The following is an 18,118-nucleotide window of genomic DNA, read 5'->3' as shown; positions in this document are numbered from 1 at the left end:
GTAAGGGATGATTTATATTTTTCATTTTGCTAATTCCACATTGACTTGGCATACACTCAAATAAAGCATTAAACCATGAAATTTTGTGAATGAGAAACGCTTTGCCTTCAGCTACAAACCACAAGCATGAGACTTTCAATTTATGCTAGTAATTTGTTTTTTCACACAATCAATGGTTTACGTTGTGCGAGATATTTTATTAATAAATTACCTGTTCATCTACATGTAGCACTGCCACATCTTTACATAGAACAACTAAACAAGTAATTCACAGGGCCAGACTAGGAACAGAAACCAGCCCTGGCATATCAGCTGGACCAGCTCGGGGAGGTGGTGGGTGCTAGTGAGAGGTAGCGCAGCCGTTTTGGCCATGAAGAACTAGCCTTGCTCCCTCTTGTACCCAGGACAAAGTTGCAGACTCCAGTGGCCAGTTGACTTACCCCCCTGTATGCTACAGAGGCACAACAAGCTCCAAGAGGCCCTTTTCCTGAAGTGACAAGTTGACCAGCACAAACTGGACCTGGGCTGGTCCTTGCGGTGGTCTCTGCTTGAGTAAGTACATCCCTTAAGTGCTGTCCCTAAAGTCCCGGGAACCTTAGATTTTTGGACTTCAAAAGACTCTGGAGCTGCCAAGGGGACCTCAGATCAAAGGTGTCCAATATCGACGGCCAGTCGATTCAGGGACTGTATGAGCACCGTAGGGAGTTGGATGGCCAGAAACTGCCTTAAATTGAACTTCAGTAAGACGGAGGTGGTCTGCTTTGGCAATGCCCCTACGTTTTGGACCCCTTATTGGTGGCCTGACACCTTGTATCCGCTTCCCGCACACAACAAGAAGGTAAAAAATTTAGGGGTTTGGGTGGATCACAAGCTCAGTTTTAGTGACCAAGTAAATTCAGTGTCTTCTGCCACGTCTTTTGCGTTAAGGTCCTGTAAGAAAATTCTCCCACTCTTACCTGTAGAGTGTCATCAAACAGTAGTTGCGGCACTTACTATGTCTAGGCTGGATTATTGTAACAGTCTGTATCTCAATATCCAGGAGGGAATAATGAATAGATTGCAACTCCTGCAGAACGCCGCCGCTAGGCTGCTATCAGGTATCCCTAAATATGCTTCAATCTTCAAGGAGATACGGAGGCTTCATTGGCTACCAGTTAGAAAGCGTACCCAGTTTAAGGCCTTGTGTTTGGCCCACAAGGCGATTCATGGAACAGGCTCAGCGTATTTAAAAGAGCGGCTCTTTTGGTACATTCCTGCTAGATCGCTTCGGTCATTGGCAGCTAAACAGGTTTATGTATGTTCCTTTGGTAAAAAAGCTTCCTGGGGTGGCAGAAGCTTTGTAGTTAATGCAGCCAAAGCCTGGAACAATCTCCCACTACACCTTAGAGGACTGGCCAATCTGTTGGTTTTTCGCAAAGCTTTAAAAACGTGGCTGTTTACAGAATAATTCTCCTCTTCAATGCTGAGTTTTTGGTAGATTTCACATAGCGCCAGGACACCCTCGGGTAACAGCAGCGCTCAATAAATGTTATAAATAAATAAAATAAATAAATCGATGCACTTTCCTGTGATACAGCTTGCGGTTCGTCCTGCTGGAGGATTGTGAGCTTCATGTTAAAAAATCCCAATTCAGAAGGTAAAATGTTTGACCGGAACAAACCAGCATGGTATATGCGACCTTTGCTCCATTGCGGTTGGCCTGGAATAGTGCCTAGGTCCCGTTCTACCGTTTCCACTGACCATCATTGGAGATGAATGTTTTTGGGCGTCATATTCAATTAACACTTAAAAAAACATATTTGTGGTTCCCTTGATTGGATATTTGTTGTTTTGGTCTCATTTTGTTATTAAATTAGTTTGGGATTTTTTTAATGTTTTGAGTTTCGGCTTTATTACTGTTTTGATACAGCATAACTACTTTACACATTGCCCTAAGTTAAACCTGTATTCTCTCTACCAGAACTACCAGAGGGTTGAGCTCAGGTTAATATAGTGACTTTGGGGGTACGCCCTGACCAGTTAGTTATTATTACTTGAGGTGTGTGACTACCCACCCAAAATAATAATCAATTTTCTTACAATTATCTTTATATAACTTGATGCTCCCAAACTCATGGTCTGAGTACAGCTTCACCAAAGCAATGAATTTACTCTTTGCCGTTTCAACCTCCACCTGATACCAAACTAAGAATGGTTCCTTTTGAGGAAAGACCTAGAATAACAGATTGAGTCCCTCAGTGCTTTACACAGAACTTGGGGCCCGATTCACAAAAGTAATCTGAGACAAAATCCTAACTTTACGACTTTCGGTATTCACAGATAGCATTTAGGAGTACTAAAGTTAACTGAGACAAAATACTAGTCATAAAAGTTAGGATTTTGTCTCAGTTAAACTTAAGTTTAACTGAGACAAAATCCTAACTTTAGTGCTCCTAAATGCCTTCTGTGAATACCGAAAGTTGTAAAGTTAGGATTTTGTCTCAGATTACTTTCGTGAATCGGGCCTTTGGTGATTATGTGTGAAGTGGGGAACTCAGGTGAGGAGCAGAAAGTCTAAAAAATAGCTCTAAACATTACCCATTCTGCAAAAGCTCATACTAAGGGAGCTGTGTATGGCACAAAAGAACATTGTATAGCTAGGTTTCTCCCAAGATCTCTTGAAAGTACATGGAAAAGCCATGCCAAGGGAGTAATGGGAAGCCTTAAGTGTCCCGGGCTGGATGTCTCCTGAGCAGACAACAACACTTTGAACATGCTCTATATGGAGGTGCCAGTGAGGTGCCAGCATTTCTTCACTTGGCAATGGAAGAGGGGAGTTTTAGCAAAGAAGATATCCTGAATACCAGCTTTAATACATTTTCATCTTCAGACATGCTAATAAGGTGGTATAGGAATACTTGCACTGACAAAGCCATGAACCATCAGACGAGTACCTTCATATAATTTAATGCCCAACAATCGCCAGATTAACTCCATGGCCAGTCTGTCACTGTTCAGGCATGCCAGATGTTTTTTTGCTGGGATGATGTAAGCAATCTGAAGCAGGGCACTTTGTAGGTTAAACAAAATGTTTTAGGGAAATTGGGAGTACAGCAACTTCAACATCTGGCACCATCTAGAGGCACTAGCCATGCCAGCTTCCTCATCATTAATCTCTTATATGCTGAATATTCCTCTCCAATACAGTCTGCCACACTCCACCCCGTGCTGGGTCCTCTTTTTAATGTATGGGGCACTTTGTGCTTGAGCCTTCATAACTTCTTTTCCAAAGAAGGCATCCAGGCCAAATTTGAATCATTTTTCCCACACGCTAGTGTTTCAAAAGCGACCCACGGTTTGTGAATTCCCCTGGAGGAAACCAACAAAAAGTAGCAAGACTTTGAATTTTTTTTTAACAAATTAGGAAAACGTGCAACTGTGTATGTTGTTTTTCTAATAAATTGCATCAACAAAAGTGTTACTGTACTAAAATCACCTCCCCATTTTTCAGGTAGAGCTGTAAAAAATATTTTTACCATAGTGTTTGCAATTGTCTAAATGGCAGTTGCTTTTTCCAAACTTTTTGTGGTTTTTACCTACCTGCAGTAGGTAGTGGAACAGGTGTGAAACCCATTGGTGAACCCGGCTACAAATTTCTGAAAAGCTTTCTGCTTCCTGTTTACAGATTGGGGGGTAGGGGTAAATCCATTAATCTGCCTTCCAGGGAGCAGAAAGACTGTTGGGGCCATTGTGAGGGCATGAAGTCAGGAGGTCAGTCTGCACCCCACCCCATTATTTTTAATCTACCCTTGGTGTCTAGTATGCTTTCGGACTCTCCCAAGTAAGGGCAAATTGGGGTTAAGCCCCCCAGCATCTCCCCTAAGGGGAAGGCAGAAAGGCTTTTGGGACTAAGAGGTTTGCGGGCATGCCCCAATGCCAGGGTACGCCACTCTCACTGCGTTGTATCCCTGACTCTAGTAGGCTTTCTTACCCGAGAGCATCAGGAGGGTCAGAAAGACTGCTGAGGCCTTTAGATGTGGGAGTCTGGCCCTAGGCCAGGTGGGGTGGGGGGTGCACCCCTCATCTCATTTCCTTTTCATATATTAAAAAAAAGTCTCTGTTTCCTATTTGGACTTCAGCCTCCCCACCTAGGAAGAACAGATTAGGATAAACAACTCATTCTTTCCTAGTTCTAGTAGACTTTCTGCCACCCTTCCCTATTGGAGCAGAATGTGGGTAAACCTGTACAATCATATACCCCATGGAGGCAGAAAAACAATATTTATTTTTTTAGGAGGCACTTACTCAGGTCTGGGGGCGATCACTCAGCCCCCCAAATGCCATAACTCATGGCAAGTGGGAGGAACCCTGCTTGGGGATCACCTTCCTGTGGCGATCCCCAAACAAGGATCCACAAGGGAGAGGTACACCTGGAAAGGGAGATTGTCCTCTTTCCCACAGTCCCTTTCCCATTGATTAGTACCAGGGAGGGCAGGGGAGGCTGGGATATACTCCTTCCTCTCAGTTCAGGATTATTTATCAAAAAGAAAGTCTTTCTGGTGCGACCACAAGAATAATTATTTCCCCTTGGTGAGAGGACTAGACGTTCACATCCTCCTTATTGGGGAGGTAGTACACAGGACATAAGCTTCTTGTCCTCCTCTGCAAGAGGATAACAAAGAGGACATCTTTCCTTTACAATCTATAAATACATTTTAGCTACACAAGTAGAGGGCCCTCAAATAGTGTTGGGCCTGGGGCACAAAGACCCCTCTGTCTATCCCTTGGCTCTGAGGGGCCTCCCCTGTTCAGAGCAATACAATTGTAGAAAGAGCCCCTGATTGGATAATTGAAACACTGTGAGTTGATGAATCGTCAAACCATCGGACAAAAATCTGACACTGTGACATCAAGACACCAGATGAAAAAGAATGAACTGCCCAGGGATGCTGATGCTCTGTATGCAGCAAGAGGGCTCTTTTTCCAAAGATAAGCTGGTTGGATGCTTCTCCCACATGTCAAAGAACAGTCAGAAATGTGCAGAAGGCAAATAAGTATCCCACTCAAGGGTCAAAAGATGCTGAATAAATACACATTATTTTCTCAGGTGTAGCAGAACCCAAAAGACTGGAATTCAAAGCACCAGATTCAGAAACAGGATATCTAAGTGGCGACACTCATAGACACTGGACCACAGTAACTCAGACCACTGTCAATGTGATTGTACTTGAGCAGTTCAGAGCCCTGTGTCCTTTTCCCAAGTTATAGCCCCTTAGGAAACTTTTTGCTCTAGCAGTATCGTTGAAACTATTCGATTTAAAGGAGTGAGTGTTGAACAAACACGCCAGACAAAATATTAATCAAAGGTGTTGGTCGCCAAGTCTGGCACCTTTTTGAACTGCAGCATCACTGAAAAACTCCTACCACCATTTTAATTAAACGCCAGCATGTGCACCATGGATGATGGTCCATTGACTACTCCGGGACACGGGATGCCTTACTCACACAAAAGTTAGGCTACTCTTCGGCCCCTCATCACAGCTGGCGTCCTTCTACTAGTGATGAGTTCCATTCCACATCTGATCCCACGCAAAAAAGAGTTTTAGGAGATGGGAGAGTTGGGAGTCATTAACAAGGCATTAGAGCCAATGTACCCTTTACATCTCAAGGTACTCCTGATCGCCACAAATTATACAGTAAATCTTTTTTTTTTAGCAGTAGGCTTTTTGGAGTTTTACTCAGGACACAGAAAGAGAACCAGGTCTTTTGGCTCTGCCAATGCTTGCAAGTATTGTCTTTGCACACACTGTGTAATGCACTGGTTTCTAATTTTCCCAAAATATTTTCCGTGATTCTGTCAGTTTCGCGCACAGTTGTGAAAGACTCATCTTCCAATAACTGTAAATCTTCCGGGATCTTTGACCCGCCCCCTTCCATGAAACAGAAACACATTTCATAAATCCATGGTTTTAAAATGAAACAGGCCATCTGAGGATCTATAATTAACCTGCAATTTATATGGAAATCATTATCAGAGCTGTCTATGACACAGGGGAAAACATACATACAAACTCTGACACCCTTCAGCCAGTCAGACTCGATTTATACACATTTATATTTTTTTATTGGTGTACCATGATCTTAAAGAAATCAAAATATGTTGTGGCTGCATATAGCTGTACCTGCAAGGGTTATTTTGTTGATGGGTAACCAGAGAGGGAACATGAGACGCTTTTCAGGGCTTCCTATGTTGATGTAGCGCCTTCACAAGAGGTGTCCACCCCACATCCATTTATTATATTGTCCTCCCCTGAAGCAGGTCAGGAAACGAGTGGTTCCAAAAATAAGACTAGTGATGTATAGCTGCCTTTAGGTGCCTGCAGGTGTCGGGTCAGGGAGATGGTGCCACTGATAGTAAAAATAAGGAAAGAGCTGTTGTAGCAGTGAATAGGGAGGTGCATAACTTGGACCATCCAAGCACAAAATATACCAAAAGAGAGTTCATTAAGCCCTGGAACTAAAACAAACAGGGGAAAAGGTTTCACAGAAGGTTTCACACGTTAAATCAAGGATGCCCCCAGGCCAGACATTGTGTCCTAGTTGGAGGTCAAAGTAGCACTGGACACAGGAAGTGGAGCGGTGATGTGTTTTGTACATGGAAGCTATTGTAGTGACACAGGAAGTGCTCACAGGCCAAGGAAGTGGGACACACTGGGCTACATATGAAAGTATTACAAGTCAGTACATTTTTCAATAGAATTTAACAGCGTTGATTTGACTAAGAAGAGAACATCGGTTAATGTATAAGCCACATCAGACAGAATTTGAGAAAAAAATGTACACACAATACACACTTGTGCAATGCATAAAGGAACAAATGTGTTTTTACACACATTTTAAATATGAAAGATGTGGCGAAGTTTGAGGCTAGTTCTGGGCATGCTTTTTAAGAAAAAAAACTCAATTGCATATGCCAAATTATTCATATGAAATAGATGGGCCATGTATTTTGTGCAGTAGGTTCATGGTTTGTTTCCTATATTTTACACTTGCTTGTTATTATGTAATTTTCAAATATGAATAGAGTTGCTCTCGTTTTTGCAGAAGTGCAATTGTTTACTAAAGTGGCCCACTATTGTGACTACATGATAAAAAGCGCTGATATTTTCATTTAAGGGTCCTATTTATCTTACAGGAGCAATTGGTCGATCGCTGTAACTAAGGATCTCGTTTACATGAGGCCGGGAACAAGATGTCCGCCAACGACCATGCGCAGTGGGCTACGCACACACCAGCGTGGACCAAACGCTTGCCCAATGGTGAGGTGATGTTCTTTCAGGAAAAATAACAGTATGTAACAAGAGAACAGCAATAAATGGCAACATATTGTTATTTAGAGTGATAACATGGTTAATGGTGAGGTGAAATGTGATGTCAACAGTGAGGTCATCAGTGATATCACTTGTGATGACGTGTTACATCAAAAGTGAGGTCATGAGTAGTCGATTGGGGGCAAGTTATAGCAGTGTCAAAATCAAGAATTCATGGGGCCAATGGAAAGAAATATTATGGGGTCCTGTTTGGAACAAATGTGGATTTTATTACCAATTTATTTCCAATTCAAGCCCTATGTTGCCCAGCAACCATGAATTATATGTTAAAGGTTAGAGAGAAAGCTAACTTTTCCAGGGGGGCCCTTGCAAAGTGGGGGCCCTGAGCAATTGGCCACTTTGCCCAAGTCTTAAATGCTCCTTAATAGTTATCCATAACTGGTAAGTCTCAGTGTTTCTAGAATGACTATCCAAAACATAAGGTTACCTATATTTTTTCAGTGGAATATGGTTATGTTTTAAACAAATGTGAGGTCTTATGAGAAACACTGGCAGTAACTTACTTTGAACAAAGGTTATTCAGTGAATTTTTCTGGTTTCTCGTGACGAACTGCACATTCTGTTCGGACCTGCATCGTTGGCTCTGGGCGCAGGGCCTAGCCTGCTGCCAGGTTGTGCAATTTCCGGTGCCACTACTACATACAACTTTGGGTCATGAATAAAACTTCTTACAATTCAAAAAATATTAGAACTAGTAAGAACAATTAATGAAGAAAAAACCCAAAAAGAAACAGGGAACAGGTTAAACAGAAAAGGAACACAAGTCTAAGTAGTCTCCCAACTAGAAGGGAGCGAAATAAGGTAGTGCTGAGGGGTGGAACCCTAAAAAAAAAAGGAAAGGTGGGTGGATGTTTGCTGTCTTAAATCAAAGAAGAAAAAGCACAACAGTTGGGTAAAAAAAATCTGGCGCAAATTTTCACCAAGTATTTCCTTCAGCAGGTTTGGTGGGTCAGCTTTATGAATTCCACAATGCAAGGAAAGAGGCATGAGAAAAAGGGGATGTGAGAACTGGTTTCACCAGGTTTTATTCCTCCAAATTCGCCTGTAATCATTTCTCCCACCTGCAGCTATCATTTACAAATTGGCTAATGCACGCACTGTATGACTTGCAGCCAAATATAGCAAAACACTACACCTTCTGGTAAATGTGAGCATTATAATACAAATATATGTTACCATACACCTGCATTTAGGGAAATCTCAACCTGTTTTAACTTCCCATCCTGCCTATCTGCTCAGTAGTTGCCCAGAAATCACGAAAAACAGCCTGGAGAGTCACCCACAAGAAGTACACTTTTCTGCATTTTTCCACTTTTAAAAATAAATACAGACAGGAAACACTTTGTTTTCTGTCTGTAATTATCTGTAAAAATGGAGACTTAATTATAATGCTCATATTTACCTGAAGGTGTAGTGTTTTGCTATATTTGGCTGCTTAATTTGCTAAAACGCGACAGGCAGCAAAGTATGAGTGCATGTTTATCAGTTAAATAAATGCGGAAATATACCATTTTATGACTCCATATATTCGCAAAACACAAAAGAAATATGGATAAATACCAATAAGATGGGCAAAAAATAAATATGGATAAATACAGACTAAAATGTTAAAAAAATAAATACCATAAAACCGGGAGCCCTAGATATAATGCACTTGCATTCAGCGAAATCAGAATAAGGCCCTTAAATTCCACCACGATTTCTGGAAAGCTTCAAAAACAAACAGACTCAAGCATAACACATTGGAAATCAATCATGGCTCTCTAGAAAAATGCATTGTGCTGTTCCCAGCATTATGAATGGGCACATTCAGCACATCTCTGCAGAATGCCTTCTCCAAGAATCATTGCAGCAGAGCCAAGAATTGTAAATACCTACATTAATGGAGGGCAGAATCTTGCTGAGACCTTTGCAAATTAAATATGCCTGCTCGGTGGCTAGGAAGTGCACTGAGCAGTGATAGGAAAACAATTTAGTTTTAAAATATGGTGTTTTAATGGCATTGCAAATCGGTCTTTAATATCATTTTCCTGCTTCCTCCTGTCAAGTAATTGATGTAGAAAGGATTCAAGGGCCAAAGCATATACTAAACTACAGTAGGTCTGACATAATGAGGGCAGCTGTTAACTTAAGGCAGTAGTTTATGACTCATTATGCATGCAGTGTGTGGCATTAGTCGTGCATAACAGCTAGCACGGATAATGAACATGCCGGATATTATATGTATCACCACATGGTTGCCGGCGTTTCTTACCTAGAATGTCCCCTCCTAGTCATAATTTGCTTGCGGGAAATTTGAATGAATTCTCAACTCTCCTGAATAAAACACATGGTCCTAAATTTGCAAACACTTTCCACATAATGAAACGTTAAAATACATGAATTCATTAATGTGATATATGCTGACGAATTGACACAGAGGACAATTTAGTGTGGTGGGGATTGTGAGCAACAGACAACTATAACTCAGAGAGAGATGTATGTATGCATGTGTGTGTTGTGTATGTGTTATGTATGTGTGTGTGCATGCGTGTGGGGGTGTGCATGTGTGTGTGATTGTACGTGTGTGTGCGTGTGAGAGAGAGAGACCTTTAGGCATCCCTGGAAGGGGCTGGCTGGTGATTCACATAGGCAGTGACACCACCAAGGTGTTCCAATGTTAAATTATTCTCTTTATGCAATAAGACATTATCACCTGATTCTAACTTCTTTGAAGTTGGAGAACTGCACCAGGGAGCATTTCCACACATGGAATTGGTCTTTGCTGAGATCTCCCACTGCTGCTGACTCTGGACTGAGGCTTTCAGAGTGGGCACCCACTCTATTTGTGTGGAGAATGCGGGTTGGATTGAAGTGTGCGTCAAACATCAGGTTGGCAAGTTATGCATCACTGCCATGGGAAAAACCTGTATAAGGGAGTAATTCTGTACACAGAATTTACTGCATGCCATTGTTTTGGAAATAGGTGCGGTAATGCAACGTCATGTTAATAGGGAGCTCAGAATGAACCCCCACCTCATTCCTGCAAACTACTATTTATACAGAACCATATTTTTACCCTTAATCATGGTGATGAATAACCAACTGTTACAGTGGCGTAGCTATGACTTTGGCCGCCTGTGTTGGCCCCTGCATTTGCTGCCCGATGGTGGCCTGCTTGTAAGAGTGGTGCGGTGCTGGCGATTCCCGCTGAGGCCACAGGTAAAATAGGGTTGCTGGCAAATCCAGCGCGTCTGCCGCCTTGCAGCAGGAGCTGGTGCGAGCCGCCTCCAAAACTCGTGTCACCCGGGGAGGATCGATTTCCCCCCCAGCCCTCCCTTGCTGCACCACTGAACTGTTGCAACATTCGTAATTTTTACCTGGAAGTGGCAAACTGAAAAAAATTAACTTTGCAAAGATGCACATTTTTTAATAACTTATCATTCTGAAGCATTTTTTTAACGGAAAGTTGCAACTGTGTACGCCCGATGCTGAAAAGTCTGGGAACACAGGAAGCCCTCTGCTAACCAAAAACAATCCCACTTAACTCATGGAGTAGCAGGAAGGACCTGCAGATCTGTTGCTTAAATTGTGGGCATGCCTCTAAAGCTAGCCTGAAGGGGACTTGAGAGGAACCACAAAGACAAGCATTGGCAAAGCCAAAAGGTCTTGCCTATGTGACAGCTATTGGCTTTGCCAGTGTCTTTTAGCCATGTTGCACAAAAGCATGGCTGCCATTGCGCATAAAAGTTAGTGGTGTGACATAGTGTAGAGAGGTGTAGAGGAGAGTGGCATAGAGGAGAGTCAAGTAGAGGGGCACAGAGTGATGTGGCGTGGATGGGCGTAGAGTGGAGTGGATCAGTGTAGAGTAGAGTGGCATAGAGTAGAGAGTAGGGGTGGGTGAAACTCGTGGAATTTCATTCCCTGAAATTCTGCAGAGTTACATAAAAAAATCAACGAGATTCCGCAAAGTTCTGCAAGCTGGCCAAATTTGGCAAGCGAGCTGCTGTTGCTGATTTTTAGCTTGTTCCTCACTGTAAAATCAGCACGAATGGCACCATGCAGCGTGCCAGAAGGCACTGCTTCTTTCTGCTACTCGTGTAGATTTTCAACTCAAGCGGCAGCTCTATCAACGCAAACATTGTGACCTGCCTTGATTGCCCGCGTTCATAAATCTCGTTCTTTCACCCATAATGCTGGCGAGCCGCATGAGAGAAAAAACTGCTGCACTCGGCAGATGGCGGAGTTTTGCTGGAACTCTGCGATCAAAGCGGAACGCAGAGTGGATAAAACTATACAAACTCCATCGGTTACGGGGGAATTTATCGCCCAATCCTAGTAGAGAAGCATAGTGTGGCATTGAATGGAGTGGAGTGACATAGAGAGGCCAAGAGTTAGGTGGCATTGATTAGAATTGAATAGAGTAGAGTAGTGTGGAGTAGAGTGGAGTAAAGTAGAGTGGCTTACAGTAGAGTGGCATACAGTAGAATGGTGTACAGTGGTATAGAGTAGAGTGGCACAGAATTGCGTAGAATGCATTGAGTGGCATAGAGTAGAGTGGCATTTAGTGAAGTGGTGTAGAGTAGGGTGAGTTGTGTGGTGTTGAGTGGAGTAGCATAGAGTAGAGTGGCATAGAGTAGTACAGTTGTGGGAGTAAGAATCTAAAGCATCTAAAGGGATGGCAGATAGGGTGAAAGCAACATAAATAAAAAGCACTATGCCTGTGTTAAAAGTAGAAAAGCACATTGCATGTCCAGGAATAATACTGAATAAAAATAGTGCATTGCAAAAAGATGAGGACTTTGTCAATGCTCAATGGAGGACCTGACTCAAGAAAGAAAGGGAAGCCTTCAGGAGCTAGGCAATTGAAAAGATTGCAAAAGAGAGTGACAGCGAAAACAGCTAGTAGTATGCTGTGGGCAGGTTGTAAGGCCACTGAATTGTAAACAATACATCTCACAGCAATGCGCATGCACTGTATAGGGGAGACCTAATAAAGACTGCTTGTAATCTGAAGTGTTTTACCTTGGTTCCAAATTTTTAATTTATTTTTATATCTGCACATTTTGGGCCAGATTACGATGCTAGCAGGAAGGCCTCAGACTGTCGGTTGGAGCCTGCATCGTAACCACCGATTGGAATTCCCTTCCAACTGAGCAATTTCGATGGGCTCGGTCAGCAAGGGAATCCAAATCAGTCTTACGAATGGCTTACGACGGGCTTGGAGAGCCCGTCCGCCATTCGGAAGGCCCACGGTAATACCCCGGCCAGCTCTTTCCGGCCGAGGGATTAAGATGGCATGTTCCCACTGCCTTTTTGTGCCGGCCTTTCTGGCACAAAAAGGCATTGGGAAACAGCTTTGGGGGCCCCCAGCATGACCCCCATGGGTGCAAGGCCGCTGAATCTTCCATGCACCTGGTGGCAGGCACCTTGAGGGATGAACTGCACCCTTGTTCTTTGCTATGAAAGCATGCATTCCATTCGGAATGCATGTTCTCATAGCAAAGTTTAGGATTGCATCCTAATTCACTGGGCTGGAACTGACGATTGGAGGTCATTCGGTTCCAGTTCCAGAACGATGCTGGACGGACTCGGGTCCGTCTGGCATCGTAATCGGCCCCTTTGTGGGACATAGTTTGACATTTGTAGCAAAATAAACTTCACATTTATAAATTGCTGAGATCAAGAGGACCCAAAAACATCTATTCAAGAAAGGTATAACCTACTTGAATTTTAGAAGAGCTTTGTAACGCCTTTCTCTTTCTCTTGCCCATAAAGTATGATCTCTGAGCCTTTAAATACCATAAATTCAGTGTCAATATTGCCTCATCAAATACAGTTTCCTAGATCAACCTACGACACCTAATTGACTTACATAAGTGTTTCTAACTCAAAAGGTATAACATATGGTCTGTACAAGCCTCAACATTTATTTTAAAATGTGCAATCAAGGTTCAGTTTTGCTTTGTTCCTAGGCTCCATTGAATTTGTTGAAGGGTACTTTGCCATTTTTTAAACAGCTAAACAGTTTCCACTGAATTCTAACGAAATCTGTTTCTCGATTTTGCCAAGTAAATAGTTACATTTTCTTCCATATCTCTAGAACTTATCCACCTTCCCCACCTGCAAAATGTTTTTCATCTGAATTTAGAAGGATTTCGACCTTTAGAACACTTTATTGTCTTTATCTTTCTTTCTTTGGTACCCCAAAACTGGTACCAGGATGCATGTTTCTGATCCTAGGAGGACCTGACCTGGCAGTTCGGCTGAACTGTTCCCATGGGGAGCAGGGTAGAATGATTTGCATATGGCTGGGGTCAAACTGAGGTGGCGTGGTTAGCAAAATAACTATGGATTTAGGCCCAGATCTCTGCACAGGGGTGAGTGTTTGAGATTCTTCGGCATTCTGTCCATCAGTTGTTCTTTTTGCAGTTATTTTCTTCATCTGCATTTCTGTTTGTCTCACTTTGTAATACAAAGTATCTTGCTCACATTTCTCGTGGGGTTACGCTCAAATTAGGGCTTATCCAAGAACCTCTGCAACCCTAGATGAGATGAGATCTATCTGTATCTCGTCAATGGAGGTGAGCATGCTGTTCTTTGCTGAAATCAGACTCTTCACTGCTGGTTGCACTCTAGGCTGCCGCCCACGTTTACCTCACCACTAAAGCACCATCACCATGAATCTATATGTGTAAACATTGTAGCTAAGGGTGACTGGAGGGGACATGATAAATACATTCTGATTATCCAATAGACTAACCAAATTTGCACATAACAGTAATCATGCAGTTCTCTGCAAAAGAGCACTTATAGAACCAGATATCACAACATGCGATGAGGACAAGGTGGAGGAGAGGAATGTAAATTTTTGGATCAACCGATGAATTAATTGAGTCTTGCCTAGCATCTATCTTATTGGTTAGTTTGGTTGGAAGAATGCTCTTGTCTTATCAGTTCAAACCTCAACTTGTCAGAAATTCTTAACTTGTCATTCATACAAAACGTACAAAGAAGAGGCAACTGAGAAGGGAACCTCAGGAGTGCTGTACAATCATGTCATCTGGATAAACTGTCAAGCGTAATCAATCAATCGACTAGGGGTTGGATTACATAATTTCCCTTGCTTTTGCAATATTATCATCAACATTTTTGGATAACATAAATTACAACAGTTCTGGTGTAGTTTTGCACCACCATTTGAACAACCCAACTGGTGCAAATGTTAATTTTTTGCCCAGTGGAAATTAATTGCTTTTTACACCAGCTAACTGGTCTAAATATTGATACAAAATGCAATCATTTGCAGTTGATGTGATCTCAGAAATCTTCTTGCAAAACTGCACCAGCAAAGGTGCAATCTCTGTTCCCAATTTCACATCAGTCAATGTAGAAAAGACAAAGGGCCAGATGTACAAAGCAATTTGCAACCGGTAAAATGCTTTTTGGCATGTACCAACCCTATTTTGCGAATCAGTAACCTATTACCGATTTGCCAAATAGGGTTTGAGAGCCACTTTTAGGAAGGGGCCTGTTAAGGGCGTCCGTTCCTAATCGCAAGTCGCACTGGTATGTAGGAATGTTTTGCAACTGGAAATGCGGTCGCAAAACATTCACAGTTACCACAAACTTCAAGTTGGTGATAATCCATTTGCAAACAGGAAAGGGTCCCCAAGGGACCGCGTCCCCTTTGTGAATGTAGGCACCAACATTTTTTAAGAGTAGGCCGTGGTCCCACGGTCTGCTCTTAAAAAATGAAACATATCTTTTCTTTTTCATTTTTGAAATGCATCCCATTTTCCTTTGAAGAAAACATGCTGCATTACACACACAAAAATATTTATTTAAAACAATAACAGACATAGTGGTCTGCTTGCCCCAGCAGGCCGCCACCCCTGTGATTGTAGCCATTCACAATGGGTCACAAATTGTGACATGCCGCATGAATATTGATGCGGCAGGTCCATTTGCGACCCACTGCGTATCGCTAACAGTGTCAAACACACTGTGGCACATCGCAGTTTGCGATTTCCTAATAGCGAATCGCTAACATTACCTATTAGGAAATCGCAAAAAAGCGATTTCATACATCTGGCCCAAAATGGTATATAATCCCATCTATGTTTGGGAATACATGTGCATCATGGTATTATAGGTTTATATTTAAAATAAATTCACCTCTGATGAAAAGCGATGAAGCTATAATCCAGTCGATGAATCAGGAAGTGATGAAGTAGAACAGATGCCCAAGTTTAGACTGCCACGTTAAATATTGCATTACTCTAAATCAGCTGAATGCGATAACTGTGGGGTAATCAGATTGTTTCCAAGCATTTATCACACTTCAAACAGCTCTGAATATTCACCTGTGTTGTAAGATTCGGTAAGTGGGCAGACAGGATTAGTCTGGCCTGCCCTTATCTCCCATCACATTCTGGGAGCACCTGAAACTGGAAACCATGAACTAACAACCTCTTGAAGTGCCCCCGAGCAACTGCAGAAGCAATTTCTCACACTTCGATCGCAATTAGGCAGGAAAACAATGTCAGACGTTCAACTGAGAGACGGATGCTTTCGGAACCCAAGGCCAGCAGCAGAGAGCGGTGTGGCACCACCTCTGGAGGGGAAACAGATGTCTGGGCCTCAGCTGAGTGGTCCAGACAAAAAAAGACCCCGAAGATGTCCAGGGTCTTGACCCCCATTGTTAATTAGTAAGTCTATTATTATGTGCGTAGGGGCAGGCACAGGCCTGCTAGCTGCTGTCCGTATTCAGGCCGGCGCCATTTTCGCCTTTCCTGCCTTCACGCCGAAATCCGAATTAGTCTGTTTTTTGTTTGAAGAGAGGTGTTAACAGCCTGAGGTTTTCTGCCCGGTAGGTCTGTCAACTTTGCAGGAAATGTTCCCGGATCAGTCAATTGCGGGGTTTTCTGTTCAGGGCAGGGAATTCATTTCTTATTATTAAAGCCTACAAAAATGGGCATAAAAAGGGGATACCATTTTAGGAAATGAAAAGCAGCGGTGTTGAGACCTACATAAATAAACAAAAGTCCACTATATTTAAAAAAATAAAAGTAGTGCTGAGCGCATAGGCACTTTTGTGGATATGTCTCTGATAAAAGAGGTGGAACATCGTGAAAGATATTAAAATGGACAGGATTTTCTGTTCTCGTGTTCCCAATCCCGAAAGCTCAATCCATAGTGAACAAGCATTTACAATGCAACGGTCTCGGCATTGTTAAAGTCAGAGCTATTGGCATTGCTCATGACATTATTTTTGTTTATGTTTTTGTTTTTAACCTCTTGAGTGCCCATGACGAGATGGTCTCGTCATGGGCCGCGGTTGCGCTGTGCCCATGACGAGACTATCTTGTCATGAGTCCCGCCCGCTAATGAAACGCCTGGCACAGGGCGTGGAAAGGGCGGGGCACTCAAGGGGTTAAAACATTTAAAGAAACGGCATTGTTATTTACAATGTCAATAGCTTAATCTCTCTTAAATACGAGACCTATTGCATTTGCACCCACACACAGAGCCACACACACAAAGCCACACACCCACACAGAGCCACCCACACAGAGCCACCTACACAGAGCTATTCACATAGAGCCACCTACACACAAATAGAGCCACCCACACAGAGCCACCTACACACACACACACAGTTACCCACACACAGACAGAGCCACCCACGCATAGAGCCACCTACAAAAAAGCCACCCACACAGAGCCACACACACAGAGGCACACACACACACACACACACACACACATAGAGCCTCCCACACACACACAGAGCCACCCACACTTAGAGCCACGCACACAAAGCCACACACACAGAGCCACACATACATACACAGAGCCACATACACATACACACACAGCCAAACACACACACACAGAACCACATACACACACAAATAGATCTAGACACATACACATTGATCTTGGGAGCCAAAGCAGAAGTGGCACCATTGTTTCTAGATCTTTGCATTTATCACTAAAAATTAAGCATTTAAAAAAAATAAATGACTAATAAAAATTGATAGATTATCTGAAAGGTGGAAAAGACACTTTGAGATTTATGATTTTTGAAGCAGCGAAATAAAAAGGAAAGAAAAGTGTGCGTCTGTGTGCGACACTCATAGAGAAGGAAATAAATATCTACAAGAATGGAAAGGAATTGAGAGGATGAAAGAAAATGAAGTGGGAAAGAAAAAGAAATAAGAATAATATATGAGAAAAGAGGATAAGAAGAAGCGAGAGAAGGAAAGTGTGTGTGTTCGGGTGAGACTCACTGGAGCGTCATTTTTTGTGTGCACAGATCTCTGTCCTAAACCCGTGCGATGTCTACTCCCGGTCGTGTTTTCAGCCACTCACTGGGGCTCTAATAACGGCTGGTGCAGCTGTGCAAGTGTTAGCGTGTGGTGAGACTCGACGCAAGACACACCCTCTCAGTGAAGGGGGGAAGGGGCGGCTCCGGGGACACTCGTGCATGAGGCAAGGAATCAAAGTGCTGCCCACCCGCAGTTCCCCAACAATTTTAAGAAGTGTAAACAATGAAAGCGCTTTAACTGGCTCCCTATAAGAGAGGAGCGAGAAAGTGCAGTAGTGCTGCTATCAAAGGTGCAGCAGGTGCAGTGGCACCTGCTCCCAAAGGCCTAAGAGGGCACTGGACCCCGATAGTTGTTATATTATTGCTCTACAAGTGCAGAGGTTAGGGGCCTGTTGTCCGTGCTTGCACTAGGGCCCCTTGCACACTTGATAGTGAA

The sequence above is a fragment of the Triturus cristatus genome, chromosome 10 (genome assembly GCF_964204655.1).
Source record: "Triturus cristatus chromosome 10, aTriCri1.1, whole genome shotgun sequence".
NCBI lineage: Eukaryota > Metazoa > Chordata > Amphibia > Caudata > Salamandridae > Triturus > Triturus cristatus.
Note: the sequence above shows the minus strand (reverse complement) of the source record.